The sequence below is a fragment of the Peromyscus californicus genome, unplaced genomic scaffold, assembly GCF_007827085.1.
Source record: "Peromyscus californicus insignis strain IS unplaced genomic scaffold, ASM782708v3 Scaffold_15__1_contigs__length_86483966, whole genome shotgun sequence".
Classification (NCBI taxonomy): domain Eukaryota; kingdom Metazoa; phylum Chordata; class Mammalia; order Rodentia; family Cricetidae; genus Peromyscus; species Peromyscus californicus.
The window spans coordinates 43,991,324-44,009,391 of NW_026294447.1; the positions used below are offsets into that span (position 1 = coordinate 43,991,324).

At 35.5% G+C, this 18,068-nt stretch overlaps 1 long non-coding RNA gene across 3 annotated transcripts in view; it reads right to left on the reverse strand.

Annotated features, from left to right (window-relative positions):
• Positions 1–314: 314 nt before the first annotated feature.
• LOC128110498 (uncharacterized) overlaps positions 315–18,068 on the reverse strand; it is a 72,688-nt gene continuing 54,934 nt past the window's right edge. For 2 of the 3 annotated variants that reach the window (XR_008218226.1, XR_008218227.1), the window contains exons 2-3: positions 8,342–8,440; positions 315–3,019 (exon numbers count right to left, since the gene is read on the reverse strand). This is a non-coding gene — a long non-coding RNA (uncharacterized LOC128110498). Of the gene's footprint in view, positions 3,020–8,341; positions 8,441–8,960; positions 9,047–18,068 lie in introns of those variants that run through there. The other variant, XR_008218228.1, reaches the window with a different exon arrangement.

The following is an 18,068-nucleotide window of genomic DNA, read 5'->3' on the forward strand; positions in this document are numbered from 1 at the left end:
TGAGCATTCAACATGATATCTAGATAAAAATTAAAGGTAATGATGCACTTTAATAAAGTAGCTACATAAATAAGAGAATACAATCTTTAAAATTATTAAAACCAAATGTTATAAAATAATTAGAATAAACCTAAAGACATATTACTGACATATTTTGACAGAGAAAGTAGATTATTTGAAAATAAGAAACATGGATAAGTTTGCCAGATTGAGTCACAGAAAGACTTAATAGTGCAAATATTTATTTGAAACCATATTTTTTCTTACAATTCTAGAAAATGGCCATATAAACCCCAAAGAGTGTTAATATAATTTGATAAGTAGATTATATTGTAGTAAAGACAACAGAGACACTAAATGGAAAAATCCATTTTGAAACAAAAATATTAGTGGCTTTCCTATGTAAATCACAAAACTTTAAAGGCTTGATTACTTAAGATATGGATAGAGTGGGTGCATGGAAGACATCTCAGAAACCAACTATTCATGTGCATGAGAACAAAAAAGGGATATGAGCCGTTGAAGCAACACCATGAAGTAAATTGACTATCAATCTGAACAAAGGTGAACACAGCTTCACAGCATCTATACATTAGTAGGTAGTAGACTAAATCTCCCAAGCATTTAAAATGTGTAAGGATTGATGTATTTATTCAGTAAGTGCTATTAAAATGGTAATGCCATCAAAATACATTTTTATTTTAAATACCAGTTTCAATGTCAAAAACAAATTACAAGTTTAGGAGAGAAATTCTTTTTGACTTAACATGACAAATTATGAGAAAATAATAAAACAGTAAAACTAATCCAGTAAAGTATTAGAAAACAATGTACAGGTACAAGTCACAAAGGAAGAGATTAATACGTTCAAGAAAATACGGAATATTTATATATGCACGTGTAGTAATATTATTCAGCTTTTTAAAAATACAATTAAAACATTTGCAGAAAAATAGATTTACTTAGAATATACAATATTAAGCAAGCTCATAAAGTTTCAGCAATAAAATAACTGCATTTGTCTCTGATGGATAGAATTTACCCCGTATACATATGTGAGCAAATGTAAATATGGTTACAGAATAACATGCAGAAAAGAAAACAAAAGAAGCTAAATATTAGTGAACTGTGAAAGAAAATGTAAAATCTAACTGTATTTTTAATTCTGCCATTATTTTGGGGGAATGGGGATGATAGAAAAATACATTAAAATAGATAGATAGATAGATAGATAGATAGATAGATAGATAGATAATTAAAGTATAAAATCCAATGTGAAGGTACAAAGCTTCTGTTCCAAATGGCTATTTTAATTGTATCAAAGTTCATTGAGATGTATGTGTATATATATATATGTACACATATACTATTTGGGTCTCATTAATGAAGTTGTGTGAAATGTTTTATTTGCAATTTTATAGTAAAGTTTAAAATGAAGAATACTGGCACTGGTAAGAAAGAAAATTCATATGCGATGCAATTTCATACTAATAGACTGTCAAACATTTTGAAGTCTGAACATGACAGTTTAAGTGAGGAGTAGAGAATTGTGAATTGATGTAAGGTAATTGCAAAGGTAGTAGTCACTTCACAATATATAGTACATTTATTTATCAGAATATCTACAGTATTAGAATAATCTACAAACAAGCAGTATTACTCATGGAACATACCTTGCAACATTTAAGAAAGGCACAAGAGAAAAACATTAAAAAGTTATTGTCCTAACACTGGACAGTGACAACATTAATATCTGTTCATTGGAAATGAGTGCATTTGATATAATTACAAATGGAATACAATGCAGCAATCATACTAATATGAGTTCTTTGGTCCTTAATATGATTAAAGCTGAAAAACAGAAAGTTAAATAAATGAAAAATACTCTAAAGAAATGTTTACAAGTCACACAGTGAATAATATTTATGAAATTTAAAGCATCCAGAAAAAATAAAAATATATAAAAGACAGATTTTAAGCTTATATTAAGTATGAAAATGTAGTGGTATGGATAATCTGAAAATAATTTCCTTACAATTCTTGTGGTGCAATGAATTGTCGTTTTCATTCTAAATATATCTTAATTTTGTGTATTGATCACTATTCTCAGGAAAAGTAAAATCAATAATATGTTTGTATATATATATATATATATATATATATATATATATATATAATTTTACACATACACACAAACACACACAAATGTGTTTGTGTTTATCAGCTTATGGAGGTTATAAGGAATTTAAGTATGGGACCTGGGAAATACAAAACCTTGCAGAGCAGACAGGAGACTGGATAGCAAGGGACAGGACAGGTGGATGTTTCATTTTTGACTCCAATTTCTACTTAGAAGCATACTCTTTCTCCTTGAGGAGCCTCAGTGTTTTGTTTTAATAGCTTCAGTGGATTGGACAAAATGTCCTCACACTGTGAAGGGCTCTCTGTTTTACTGAATGTGTTGATTTAAATCACCATCACATGCAAGAATTACTTCACAGCAACATTCAGATGTGTCTTTATCCAAAAGTGGGAGTCATGATCAAGGCAAGTGCATTCAAAAGCCGTGATGACATTTCATCTTTACTTGGAGACGTCGTTCGCATGTGTGGAATTCAGGGTGACACTGTATTTGTTTTCTCTTTTTTTTGTCAGCACTTGACTGCTTCCATTTCACTCTTTCTATCCCATGTGATAAACAAGAAAGAATCTGCTGATATTTTTATCTACATTTTTTTATTCAATACTATAGGATTATTGTCAAGAATTTGATATTTCTGGGTTTTGTAGGCTTTATTGAGATTGATCATTATGCATGCCTATATTTTTCACTATGTGTTGAAAATTTTCAACTTTCTTTTTCAACTTGGTTATTGTATTTTCTGTTCCACCTTTCTGGCCTCCTTGTTCTTCTTCACGTACACATATTGAAGATGGCTTTATCTTCATTCTGCCTCTGTTCGCTCTATTCTTTTTGTGATACACGCAAATGACTTCCTGGAGGTATTCTGAAATAACTCTAAGAAAAAGTGGAAGACAGAAAGTTTAAGAAGCAGGCACTAGTGCTTGAAAACATTAAAAATCACATCTTCCTCAGGACTCTGGCCTTTGTGGAACACATCCCTATTGGTAGAATAATGAGAACCTTTCCTTTTGGCCTGCTTCAAGGCATTTCATAAGGCTATCAGCTCCCATTCATTTCTTCTAGGCTCTCACCCTACAGATTGTTCTTTTCCTGAGCAGCATCCATCACTGTGTTCCAGCAGGTGATGAGACATTCCCTTCTTTGAGCACTGCTCTGTTCTTAAGACCAGCCCGCACTAAGTCAAGAAGGAAATGATCAATTCCATTCTGTCTGTGATCTACAGAAAAGAGAAGTCTTCCACAGCTTGTTCTCATATTTGATACAAATTGCTAATGCACAGAGGAGTTCAATCACTTGTAAAAAAAAAAATTCAAAGCTGATATTTTGTTTTGTTTTTCAGCATTGGAGACTGAACCTAGGTCCATACCATGCATCTAAACATTCTTTTGTTGAGCTATATCCCCATCCCTAGAATGCTGGTGCTTTGAAAAAAATAGTGAAAAGGAAGTCCATCAGGATGCTATTTAATTTTATCACTATGAGAGAGAGATTTTTGGTTCCTACTTGGTGGAAATCTGAACTAATTTCATTGAAATCATGAAAATTTTAACACTTAGCTATTTAAGATTGATTCAGATTTTGTCAAAGGCTTTTTCAGAATCTAATGAGATGATCATGTGTTTTTTTTTTCTTTCAGTTATTTATATGGTGGTATATTACATTGACAGACTTTCATATGTTGAACCATCCTTGCATCTCTAAGATGAAGCCTACTTGATCATTATGGATAATTTTTTGATGTGTTCTTAGATTTGGTTTGCAGTATTTTATTGAGTATTTTTGCATCAATGTTCATGAGGGTTCATGGTTTGGGTATCAGGGTAATTGTATCATCATAAAAAGAGTTTGACAATGTTCCTTCTGTTTCTATTGTGTGGAACAATTTGAAGAGTATTGATATAAGCTCTTCTTTGAAATTCTGTCAGAATTCTGTGCTGAAACCATCTATCTGGTCCTGGACTTTTTTTGGTTGGGAGACTTTGTTTTGTTTTGTTTTGTTTTTCGAGACAGTGTTTCTCTGTGTAGCTTTGCGCCTTTCCTGGAACTCACTTGGTAGTCCAGGCTGGCCTCGAACTCACAGAGATCCGCCTGGCTCTGCCTCCCGAGTGCTGGGATTAAAGGCGTGCGCCACCACCGCCCAGCAGTTGGGAGACTTTTAATGACTGTTTCTATTTCCTTAGGGGTCAGTTTAAATTGTTTATGTGGTCTTGAATTAATTTTGGTATATAGTACCTGTCCAGAAAATTGTCCATTTCTTTCAGACTTTCCAATTTTGTGAAATACAGGTTTTTGAAGTATGACCTGATGATTCCCTGGATTTCCTCATTGTCTATTATTATGTCTCCCTTTTCATTTCTGATTTTGTTAATTTGAATGTTCTCTCTCTGCCTTTTGTTAGTTTGTCTATCTTGTTGATTTTCTTGAAGAACCAACTCTTTGTTTCATTAGTTCTTTGTGTTGTTCTCTTTGTTTCTATTTTATTGATTTCAGCCCTTAATTTGATTATTTCCTGAAATCTATTCCTCCTGGGTGACTTTGCTTCTTTTTGTTCTAGAGCTTTCAGGTGTGCTGTTAAGTCACTAATATGAGATTTCTCCAACAAGGATGACCCCATCTTAGGGTACTGGCAATGGTGGAGAGGGTGCCTGAGCTGGCTTACCCTCTTAATCAGATTAGTGAATATCCTAAGATTGAGTCAGATCCTAATCCTTAAGCTTCTCAGATGGAGTCATTGGAAGGAACCAATGAAAATTTTACAATAATAGTTAACTGAATAGTGCATATAACTTTCTCATTTCACTAATTAAAAAATGATACCCCTAATTTGATAATCAGCCAGCACACTTTAATGAGGTGAAGTATTGTTTGCCAACTTTGTGTCATTGAATATTCCATAATGCTAAGTAGTTGACCTTTTACAAGAATATTTGGTAGTTTTTTTTAATAAAGATGGCCCCTGTTTAACTTACATTAATTAAAGTTTGATCTATGTTCCTTAAGGTTTTTTCAGTATGATTTGGGATTTTAAATGGTCTAGTCAAGTCTGGAATGTACCTATTTAAATATTTGTTTGCTGTATCATCATTTTTTTCTTTTCTTTTTGCTTTTTTGTATTAAATGAGTATCTTAATTGAGGTTGCAATGACAGAAAATCAGAGACCAGATGTCTTAACTTTTTTTTTCCCCAGATATGGAGGCTAGAAAACCATGATAAAAGTGTCAACATTATCAGTTTCTTTTCAAGGATCCTTCTCCTGGTTCCTGGATATCTAGCATCTCCCTGTATCTTCACATGGTAGAGAGAGAATGCTGACATGATCTCAGGAAGGGGTTATAACCCATCATGAGACCTCCATACTCATGATCTTATCTAGACCAAATTAAACTCTTCAGAGCTCTATCTACAAATAATATTCCACTGGAGATTAGAACTTTACCATCTCCATATGGAAGGGCAAACATACCCAGTTCACAGCAAATAACAAATGGGTTTACATCTGGAAATTCCAGGAAAATGAAAAGTAACTTAATTTTTGTGTGCAAGTGAATGAGTGTGTGTGTGTGTGTGTGTGTGTGTGTGTGTGTGTGTGTGTGTGTGCGTGTGTGCGCGTGCGCGCGCGCTTGTGTGTGTGTGTGTATGCATGTGTATGTGTGTGGTGTATGGTGGAAGTTAACTTTGTTATGGTACACATGCAGGGGTCAGAGGTCAACTTTATGGAATTGGGTCTCGCTTTACACAGATTTATGACCCCAAGCTCAGCTCTCTAGGCTTGTGACTCAAAGGCCAGTATACACACATATGTACTTACTGGACCATGGAATTTAATTTTTACTCTGAGGTGTTGTTGGTTGTTTTTACTCTTTTTTGGGGGGGGTCTGCCACCCAGCTCCCAAATAAATCATACACACAGAGGCTTATTCTTAGTTGTGAATGGCAGGCCTTAGTTTGGCTTAGTTTCTTGCCAGCTTAACTTAAATTGTGTCATCTGTCTTTTTGCCTCTGTGCTTTTCCTGTTCTCTTACATCTGTAAATCTCACTTTCTCTGTGGCTTGCTGTGTAGCTGGGTGACTGGCCCCTGGAGTCCTCCTCTTTCTCTGGCTCCTAGATCTTAGCTCTCTCTCCTCCCAGTTTCCTCCTTCTATATATACTTTCTGCTTGCCAGCCCCACCTAACCTTTCTCCTGCCTTGCTATTGGTCAGGTCTTTATTAAAACATTAGGTATTTTACACAGTCACAGTAGTACAGCTTCACAGAGTTAAACAAATGCAATATAAAATAAAGTAACAGCACCTTAAAATAATATTCTACTACACTGAAGTATCATAAAAAGTGAAATGGCAAAATAATTTCAGTTTAATAAATAGAGAAAGATCAGAAGGAGAAAAACGTCATTTCTGTTATCCATTATGCTATTGTATTTTCTCACTCAAGTTAACTCAACTCTCTCCTATTTAAATTTATTGACAGTATAAGCAGTTTCTATGTACTTATTTTTGGTTTTGGTTTTGTACCAATTGACACTGTTTTTGAATACCTATAATGGAATTATGATTCTTAGACACTCATATCTTAAAACTAAGGCCTACAATGAAATATAATATGCTCATTTAAAAACAAAAGCATTCATTCTGGAAAGCTGATGTTGTTTCCACAAAAAAATTGCATCTGATGGATACTGATATTATGAAAAGCCCTATTCACTGTTTATCTTTGTTGGTCACTGGATACTGGTAAGTAACACTGAAACAACTTTGCTGAGTTACAATCAAAATGAACAAACTTTTTGCAGAAATAAATTGCTTCATGACAGCAATATTGATTGCCATAGTTTTGTGAATATAGAGTTGAAGATACTCCATGAGTAACACAACCAGTAAACTCCAAAGATGCTCCAAGACTCATCTGTGAATTTTAGAGGACAGTTACCTGTCTACTGTCTAAACTTCTTTATTTAAGGAGAGGTGACTAACTCTAGGTTACACAACAAACCAATCAAAATGTAAGAAAGTGAATGTCCTATCCTTTGTTTGCATTAATGAAAGAATTTATGTTTGTTGAATCATCAGTTTATTTTTACTGAATTCTAGAGTCAGAATCCAGAACCAAACAAAAATCTCATTAGATAAATGTTAAACACCCTCAGAAGTAAACAAAAAAAATAAGCAAAAACAAAACTAGGGGTTTTTTTTGTTTTTTTTTTAAGGAGAAAAGAAACAAGTCATTTCCATGAAATTGACCCAAATACAGACAGTTCTGACTTAGGACAAGGACTTTGGAGTGAAAGCCTGACAGTCTGTGATATTACCAATTTATAAAATAATCGTGTCTCCAATGATGCAATGTCAACTTGTCATGGTAAGACAATGTCCTTTTATCCTGTCAGATGATCCAGCATGACATATGATTTCTCTCAGCCTTTAAGAATCTGAGAGCAGAGGTGAGGGAAAATTAGTTGCTTTTCTGTTAAGAAGGCTTTTTACCCACTTTGCAAAACAGACTTAAGAAACACAATCCATGATCTGGATGTTCCCTTGCAGTATGCAGTAATCTTTTCTTACAGGAATGTAGTTTTCCTAATTCTGTGAAGTAGAATATTAGTAATATCCAGCTGAATATGACTTCTTCATCAGCACAATGTGATTGCAATTTTTGGTTCTTCCATTTTTAACACCATCTCTCCCTTTATGAAAACTTCACTGATGGTTACATCACAAATCTATGTTTAATTCTGTTCATGCCTAACTTCCCAACAAGAGCTTATTGCTCTTTGGAATTAGCGACATGTCCCATAATATGTGCTGTGCTTCGCATACTGTTGGAGTTATTTCTTGTTAATGAATATTTAGGTTATATTTTATTATTTTTAAGAAAGGAAATGTCTTTTTATTTTACTCTGCTGTCCTCTTTACTGATATATTCCATAAGAAATTTGGACACGTCTATCAGAAGACTATGCTCTCTGAGTGAGATAGTCCCTGGTGCCCCTCATTAAATTTTCTCAAAAATAATTCCTTTGATGATAAGACTGAAAAACCCTAGAGAAGGGATATACTGCTATCACCCTGGATGGTTACCTTACTCACCATGGCAATGGTCAGGGCTTCTGTGATGTTCTTATAGTGACACTTGAGTACACAAATCTCTTTACTTACTGATACTCCATGTGAGTAAGATGAGGGATGGAGGGAACTTACCTCAGCATAATACTTTCAATGGCAAACCATCATGAAGAATGGAGAAAAATCTCAAACTGCTCCATGTGTTGATATATTATGTACCCCAGTAAAGCTTACCTGGGGATCAGAGGAGAGAGCCAGTCACTAAATTAAGACATAGAGGTCAGGCAGTGGTGGCATACAACTTTAATCCTATCACTCGGGAGGCAGAGATCAGTTTGGATCTCTGTGAGTTCAAGGCTACACTGGGCTTCATGACGGAAACAGAACCAGGCAGTGGTGAAACAAGCCTTTAATACCAGCAAGTAATATGGAAGGACACAGAAAGTTATATAAAGCATGAAGAAACAGGAACTTGCTCTCTTGAGGCTGAGGATTTTGTAGAGGTAAGCTAGTGGCTGGCTGTTCTGCTTTTCTTATTTTTCAGCTTTCATCCCAATATCTGGCTCTGGGTTTTTTATTATAGGACCTTTTAAGATTTGTGTTACAGCTCCCACTAAGGTCAAGAATAGAGACAAAGGGTCTACCTTGTCTTTATTTGTTCAGTACAGTGCTCAAAGTCTTAGCTATCGGAGTAAGAGAAGAGGGAGAAATAAAGTAATGCCAAGAGTCAACGGAGATGAAGAAATCAAAGTACCTCTATTTGCAGATGTAATCCTCCTTTAAGATGCTCTACCAAAAAATGCTCAAGGCGAGAAATGATTCCTGCAATGTAGGCTACGGGTAGAGAACCAAAAAGAAATTAATATTCTTTTTGGAAAGAATATTTAGTTTTGTTTTAGTTTTATGATAAGATTTCTCTCTATCCCAGTCTAGTGTCAAACTGACAGCTACTCTCCTGTCTTGGCCTCTCAAATGTTAGGAGTGAACCATGATTTGACATGCCTGCAGAGAAATAGTGCCTTCAATTTTGAAGTTTTATCATTTCCCTATACATGATGCATGGTCCAAAATGCTCTTGTGACTCTGAGCAACTGAAGTGGTCTTTAAGAGGAATCTCAAAGTGGCAATGCTAGTAATGGATATTACACAGAGTGTTCCTGAGCTGTGATATTTATTACAAGAGGTGGACAAGACACATTTTGGATAAAAATATTTCTAATGTATAGTGTTTTGTAGAATATAAAAGCTTTTAATGTGAACCATTAAATCCTAAAAATGTGTTTGGGATTAAAATGCTAATTTCATTTGAAAATTATTTCCACAAAGAAATCTAGACTAATATTTGGCCAAATTTTTACACAGGCCATCCTGCTCAATCTGCTTGATGAAATTAACAGTTCTTCATGCCTTACATCTTAGTTACCTGTGGGGATCCAGACCCAGCTATCAAACATTAGTTTTTTTTTTATATTTTATGACTTAAATTTTATTTTGCTCTCAATTAGTTGGGATCTCTCATTCCATTCTAAATCAAACATCTGGATTTAGAAACTTCAAAACAAATCATACAAAAAGCAACTTCGTTTTTCAAACACTTATGAACAGTTAGGATGGGCATTACTAATAGATAAATGATTTCATAAGACTAACATCTGTATGAAAAGTAATTACTATTTATAAATTAACCATAGTGTTAGTAGTAATAGTAATACTATAGGATTTGGTTTGAGCTTATCTTCCTATGACATAACATAATAGACTTCATTGACAGACTTTATGCACCTTTAAATCTGGAAATGTTATCATTCCCCTGGTGTCTCAGAAACATATTTGAAGTATACAATGGGTAAAATTCTCTATGGATGAATGAAGACATTATATTTAAGTTGGCAGAATTTAAATATGGATGACCAAGATGATGTAAAAGTAAATCTGAAACTATTAAAATATAAATTTGATTTAAAAATTTTAAATTTCCAGCATCAATCTCCATGAAGTATTATAGTGGAAGCATCAACAATAGCGGCTGGGTATTTGCTTGTTTTGATTTTCTTCAGAATTTAAAAACATTATGAGAAAACCTAATTCTTCTGGTGACTTGTCTAATTAGTGGTAAACTTGACTGTTGATGACCAAGTCTTCAACCAGCCCAGAAGCCCTGTAGTGCCAAAATACAGTAGAAACTATTTTGTTCTCAGCAGGCCTAATATTTCTCCATTATAAATCACTGTTGCCTTGTTCCTTGCCTGCAGCTGCATTCCTGCCTCTAGACCACTGATAACTCCCACCTGAAATCCCACCTGGACTTCATTATCCAGTGCAGTGATAAAATCCCTTCAGTGGTGGCAAGTACAGTGTTTGGCTTGATAAAAGTCATGCCTTTCTTATACAGTACATATTGTTTGCAAAACTATGACTATGGAGGCCGAAGAAAGGGCTCACCAGTTAGGCGTGATTACTGTTCATGCAGAAGACCCCAGGTTCAGTTGCCAGAACCTAGATGGCTCAAAACTACATGTACTCCAATTCCAGAGGATCTGATGTCCTTTGGCCTCTGTGGGCACCTACACCCAAGTGGTACACATCAACTCATACACATGCATACACATTCACATAAAGAAAATAATAAATTACTCCTTAAAAACACTGAAGTTACGGCTGTAAATAAAGCCTGATGATCAAGACCTGTTTAGATTCATTAAACACTGAGGCTCACGGAGGTTAGTTTTGATCATTCATTAGGGGAACCTTTTAGCACCCTACCTCAGCAGGCTCTAAAGTAAAATTATGCAAAGCAAATGTGGAAACTGTGCTTTTACATGGTCTAAAGGGCCCTGCAAAATATTACTGTTTACTTTATTGATTTTTATTTTGATGATATTCTACTCAGTTTACTGGAAGGAAAATCTGTAAGTATTTTATCAGATAGATAAGTCTAATTTGAGGAGAAGAAGTTCTGGTCAGACGTTAATTGGGTGAAGATTCGGTTTATTTTCACATGCTCGCTTTATTACTTTTACTGCCCCATCCCACTTAGTCTTGCTCTTTCTCTTTTCCTATTTGTCCAGCTCACTTGTTCCCTCACAACATCAATAATGGCTTAAGTACAAGAAGGAATGAGATTGAACAGCAAAAAAAGCAAATCATGGAGGAGAAAATTTTCAGTGGTTGTGTTTTATGAGTTATCTTATATTTTCCCTCTTTTCTAAAAAGAAAAAAAAATAAACCTAAAGGCAGCATACTGCATTACCACTTCAGATACAGATATGTAAGGATTGTTAGATATCTTAGCAGAACTTTGGAATGACTGAAAAGTCAGTTTGAAGGTCCCTTCCAGCAGTTAGTCATTGGCACTGTCCTTGCTTTGGTAATTTGGTAATTTGTCCTATCTCACTTGAAGAGAAAGGAAATTGCCTAATCAATGAACAGCAATAGGCTATAGGTATTTGATGCAGGGGTCCTTGGCACAAAAAGTTACGTGATGTAGAGTTATATGAGAGTAAATGTGTGTTAATTGTGTTTACTTTTTAAATGAAAATGCCAGGTTAAAAAAAATAATAACAAGAAATAAATGTCAGCATTTTCTCAAGTTTTCTTTTAATACCTCAAGGTAAATACCATGCATCACATTGTATAAAAGAAACAACAGCAACAATAACAAAAAAAACCCTTAGAACTTGTCCTGAATGTTGTCAATGATGATGTAAAGCCCATTTTGTCAGTGGCTGGGCAAAAATCATAAAAGTTAATTACGGAAAAAGTTAATCCCATTTTATGGCCCTGTGGCCAGAGGAGGGATTACAGCTATGTAAGCGTTCTCTAAGCATTATCTCTAAATGTCAGCACAATGCACTCTTACAGCTTTCTAGGAATATGCCGAAACAGACAGACGGCACAAGGTGTTCTATTCCTCACACTTACAAGAAACACATCAGGAAAATACTGTCAAGGTACTTCTCCTCTCAGATATTATCTGCCAACCTGACCTCTTCTTGGGAGCTCTGTTCATGTTTGATAACGATGTCTTGCCAAGTTTAGATATAACACACGAGTGTAAAAATTTCAGTTTTATAAATTTGGCTCTTTTCTAAACCTAAGCACCAGGTTATTGTTTTCTAAGTGTAAAGTACAAAGTAAACAAAGAAACTACAACAAACAAACAAAAACAACATTCCTGGGTCTCCCAGATTGACTGTTTCCTCACCATCAGGACAGCATGCTACATTGTTCTCTTTGGAAGAAAGAATTCCTTACTTTAAGTTTCTGGGTATAGTCATAGGCTATGAGATATGACAAAATACTAGGTATTCAAAACTCAAGACACTTTAATCATGAAAACTAGACTCTATGTGGACATCATTGAGTAGAATATGGCAGAGATAGTCACCTGTGAAATCTGCATTTATAGCTTCAAATCTGAGGACAATGTAATCCAAGGACATGGCATGCCAACAGGTCACTCTGATCATTTGAGAAATGCTGGCTGCTGTGACTCTGCATGTTAGTGTGCTGTCTTCTTTGGACATTTATGCATAAGGCATAAGGCATATTTTAATATAAATCAATCTATTTTAATCTCTGTTGGAAAAGGAGACTACTGTGCTAAATATTCCCAGTGCTCACATAGTTCTTAACAGTGTTTTTGACTCGACCAAGTAAACACAGAGACTTATATTGGTTACAAACTGTATGGCCATGGCAGGCTTCTTGCTAACTGTTCTTACAGCTTAAATTAATCCATTTCCATTAATCTATACCTTGCCACATGGCTCATGGCTTACCAGCATCTTCACATGCTATTTCTCATCATGGCGGCTAGCAGTGTCTCTCTGACTCAGCCTTCCACTTCCCAGCTTTATTCTCCTCCTTGTCCCGCCTACACTTCCTGCATAACCAATGGCCAATCAGTGTTTTATTTATTGACTAATTAGCAACACATTTACCATACAGAATATCCCACAGCAGCTAAGTAATACAAATGGACTGTAAAGACTGAGGTGCTATACAGACTTGGTGATGTTCCAGGAGCAAGGAGTGAGTGTCTAATGCAGTGTCCTCACTGAGCTACAATGGCCAAAGCTGTACATCCCACCTCTTTGGATGCTAGAATGAACATGATCTTAAATAAAACAGCTCCTCATATCTGAAAAGTCCTTGAAGTCTGTGAGAACTGAAATATATGATGACTAGGTGATTACTCTTCAGCTGGAGAGCAAGTCTTTCTTGAGGGTTTTGGGGTAGTTCATCTCTATGTCCAAAATAGAGACTTTACAACTGTTTCTACAGCTATTTCATGAGGAAATCAAATATTTTATTCAAGACAGCAAGGGAAGTTAGAGATTAATTGTTAAGGCAAGAATCTGTTAAAGTCTTCAACCTGTTGATTTACCATGTTCATTGGTTCATGTATTCCTTCTGACTTATTCTTTATCCATTTAGTATGGCTATGAAATTAAGGGAATTTTTAAAACTGTGACTCTATTGTGTCCTAACTTCACTTTTAGTCAATTCCCCAGCATCTCAAGGACACACTTCATGTATTTTCTTTTAGACTAAATCATCTGAATGCTACTGAAGATGTATTCTAGATGATTGGTGAAATTTGCTTGATTTGAACCGTTGTGGTATATGTCAATTTGATTCAGCTCTACAATCATAATTCTTTCTCATTGTTTTCTGCAAATCTTCATTCCTCCTCCTTGTGGCACTGGAGTTGAAGAATTTGTCTAGAGGAAACAGAAACTCCATGAATGAGTCCCCTTAACACTCCAATAGCAAATCAAGGACTCAAATTCTATCAGTATCTGTTTTCTTTCTGGTAAAGCTCATAGACTGTTTTCTCACCTAGGCTGTTCACACATGCCTTGGGCAACATTCACAAGACACTTGTTTTTGCAAAACCACCTTTTTCCTGTATAATCTTTTTTTTTTTTTCTTTACCCCAGGTCAGTTTCTTTAAAACACAACTTTGAACTTCTATTGCTTACCTGGAAATATCACTCCTTTAACTCTACTTACTGCTAAAGAAAACACACTTTTGTTTCTCAACATCCTATTTTGTTTGAACTGAGATTCTTCCGTCAGAATCTAAATGCCTGCCCTTCCATACTGTGGTGTCCTCAGGATCTACTCCAGGGTGAAGTGTACCTCACTGACAGCATGAAACCGGGGCATGTTAAGGTCACTGTTGACTTCGTCTTACCAAATGGATTCTTTGTGGTCTTTATCATGCATAATCGTTTAGATATATTTCAACTCCCCACTTCCTTCTTCTCATATAGCCTCTTCTTTGACCTCCAAAATATCTCATATTTCCTCTAGAGACCTGAGGCACGTACTAGCTCCTTTCTTCAGTGTGCTTTCTATTTCCCCCTTTTTATGCCTCGTTACCTTGAGATTTTACGATTGTTTTCTTTGGAGTTTTCTCTAGAGGTCTAGAATAGTGAAGACAATATTTAAATGCAGTTCTAAGCTGAAATCTATGGTTACATCACATAACTAGTACTCATATCACCAATTTCCTAAGCATTGGGATTGAATCTCTTTTAATCACTTGTATCCTTCTCTAATTAGCGATACTGCTGTGCAATAGTCTTGACTACAGGATGCTTTCTGTACACTGTGAACAAGTGTTACTCCCATTGGCTAATAAATAAAGTTGCATTGGCCTCTGGCAGGGCAGGATGGAGTCAGGTGGAAAAATCTAAGTGAGATAGTGAAAGGAGAAAGGAGAACAAGAGGAGATGTCAAACCACTGCCATCCAAAGACCAACATGTAATGGGACAGAGGTAAAGCCATAGAACACATGGTGATACTTAGACTAATAGTTATGGATTGAGTTAAGTTGTAAGAGCTAGCTAGCAAGAAGCCTGAGCCAATAGGCCATATAATTTGCAATTAATATTAAGCCTCTGTGTAATTATTTTATAAGCAGCTGCAGTACTGCAGGGCCAGGCAGGACAGGAAAACACAGGACCTTGGGGCCTGGTGGGACAGGAGAAACTTGTACCTACAACAGGAGTTGAATGCTCGGCACTGGTTGCCAAAGTTGATGACAAATCTAGTTCTTGTAATGAGGTCATCACGGAGTTAACACCTAAGCCATGAAGATGTACATCCCATAAACATACAACTTATATTATTTATTTATTTATTTATTTATCACACTAAATTACAGAAGGAGAGTAGTATAGAGTCGCAGGCATACACATGATGATCTATATTATATGGTCACAAAACATGTAGATATTCTATAGGGAAAACATAATTGTAGGAAGCATCATATCTTAACCAGGAAACAGAGGTAAGTAAGAAAGGTGCACTGTAAGTTTGTCTTCCAAATACAACACAAGCACATGACTGGATGAGCTGGCATTCTTTAAGCTCCTCCATTAAGAGCCTGCCTGTGTGCTATAGACTGTAGAGGTGGGTTGTTGTTTAGTAACATTTGATGCTTTCCCAGAGGACCAGATTGGGGTTCCCAGAACCCATTCCTGGCAAGTAACAACTGCCTGGACCTCTGCATTCACAGAATCTAACATACTGTACTGGCTTCTACAGTCATCATGGTGAATGTGCTTACACACACAGACACACATGCACACGTGCAAGCAAGAAATAAAACAAAAGGATCCTACAAGTGAATATATGCATAACAAAGGGAGTTAGGTGTGCTGGTTTTGGACCTGAGAGCATGTTCAGGAACATTTGTTGACCACTGATATATGAAAAATTATAATGTAATGAGGATAACAATTGATTTTCTAAACAAATACACTGTATATTAATATTATCTCACATCTTGGACACTTTTACCTAGAAAATACTACCATGTTTATCTGATGAAAGATTGTGTTACTGGGTATAAAAATCCTTGAGGATATAGTGATGTAAGTGGTTCAGAAGTATTCAACACCACCAACATAAAAGCATTCTATGAATAAAGAGGATATTTTTCCATATTCGTTCTTTAAAACCTTTTTGACAAATCAAATTCAGACTTTGTAGTGATCCTACAGAATCTGTACACAATATATTTTGTGAAGAAACATTTTAAATTAATAGCATCATTCCAAGACTTAGAATCCTTCAAACAAAAGCATAATGAATTATTAGAAACACTTGTCACTACTGTTATTTGAATTATTACTGATGTTGCTATCATTGCTACTTTTATTGTTTTGGGTTCTGTTTCAGTGTTTTTTGTTTGTTTGTTTGTTTGTTTTTTCCAATATATTAAAAAAACACTTGAATTAAAGGTTTCCTAGACATAAATAAATAAACAAACAAACAAATAAACCTAAAATAAAATTTAGTGCTTAAGAAAGATGATTATTGATATTCATGTATAAGAAGAGATACAGAAAAAGTACTTGTAGAACACTCTAGTGTTGTTAAAATTGCATAGCAACTAAAAAAAAAACATGATATGAAGAAATGTTTAACAAACAGCTTCATTGCATTGTGTGTGTATATGTGTGTATGTGTGTTTGTCTCTGTGTGTGTCCATGTATATATATATATGTGTAATACATTCATATAGATAAGATTTAAGCAAAGGAAAGCAAAAATAAGACATCATATTTTCAGGTACATTTGTCAGATGTAGCATCAAATTTATAAACACTATAAATGTGAATTATAAATCTCCATAGACTATGAAAACACATTTTAGAATATATTTATATTATTTGCACCAAATATAAGGAAAAAAAAGTATCTTTTTAACTGTGTTTGTAAATTCATTTTTATTGGTGTTTCACAGACTTTTCACAATGAATATTTCCAAAAGAGGATTGTTCTAAAATATAAATATATTAAACAGGGAATTTTATTAGATTTGATCAACATTGTTTTGACTGTTGAGAATTAAAAGCACACTCTAGGTCTGGAGATCATGTGCACCATGCTGAGGACAACAACTATAAGACAATATAATTTTTTTCAATAACAATTGAGTTCAATTCCTCCCTTAAATATATTTTCACTTTCAGTGCAAAGTAACTGAGGCCGATATTATTTTCACTGCATACAAAGTGACACTGAGAAATACAGAAGGCTAGAAACTATGGGGCCTAAAGCAGCTTAGCCACATATGACAGGCTTAATATGAACTAGCTAAAAAGTAGGCCTGAGTTTTGGTTTACTAGCAGGATGCACCAGGTAGTTCCGGGAAAAAGCCATAAGCTGACACCACCCAGGGGTGGGCCAGCATCTAGGGGAAAGTACTTGACATTCCAAACATTCCAACTCCTAAATAAGTTTTGATAAGATCACCAGATGTCCCTGAGCCAGGCATGCACCCATTCCCCTTTTGCCAAGACATCTCTAGACAAATGGCAGCCAATCAGGTTCCTGAACCCTAGAAATCACCTTACCCCCAACCTCTACTATGATAAACACCCTACCTCACTTAGGCTCAGTGCTCTCCAATCATACCACTGCCATAGGACACATGGAGGGTTCCAGTTTGAGCTTGAATAAACACTCTTTGCTTTTGAATAAGGATTATAAGAATTCAGACTCCTTGGTGGTCTTTGGGGGACTCGGAGACTTCAACTTGGGCATAACAGATACATCTATAGGGTTACACAATACCTAAGTAATAAAATCCCCACAAGACATGAGGAAATACTGTATCAAGGCAAGACCAAAAGTCCAAAGGCCTAACACCAAATCCTGTAGCTCAATAATTGTTGTCAAATGGCTTAGATAGTTCTGCTCAGCCAGATTTGCTGCCTGCAAGTTAGATCTCTCTCAGGCGGGTTCCACACTCTGTGTGCATCTCTCCTTGGCAGGTATCCCATGGCTCTGGCATCCTCCACATCTTGGGATTGCCAACAGAACCCAGGCTTCACTTCC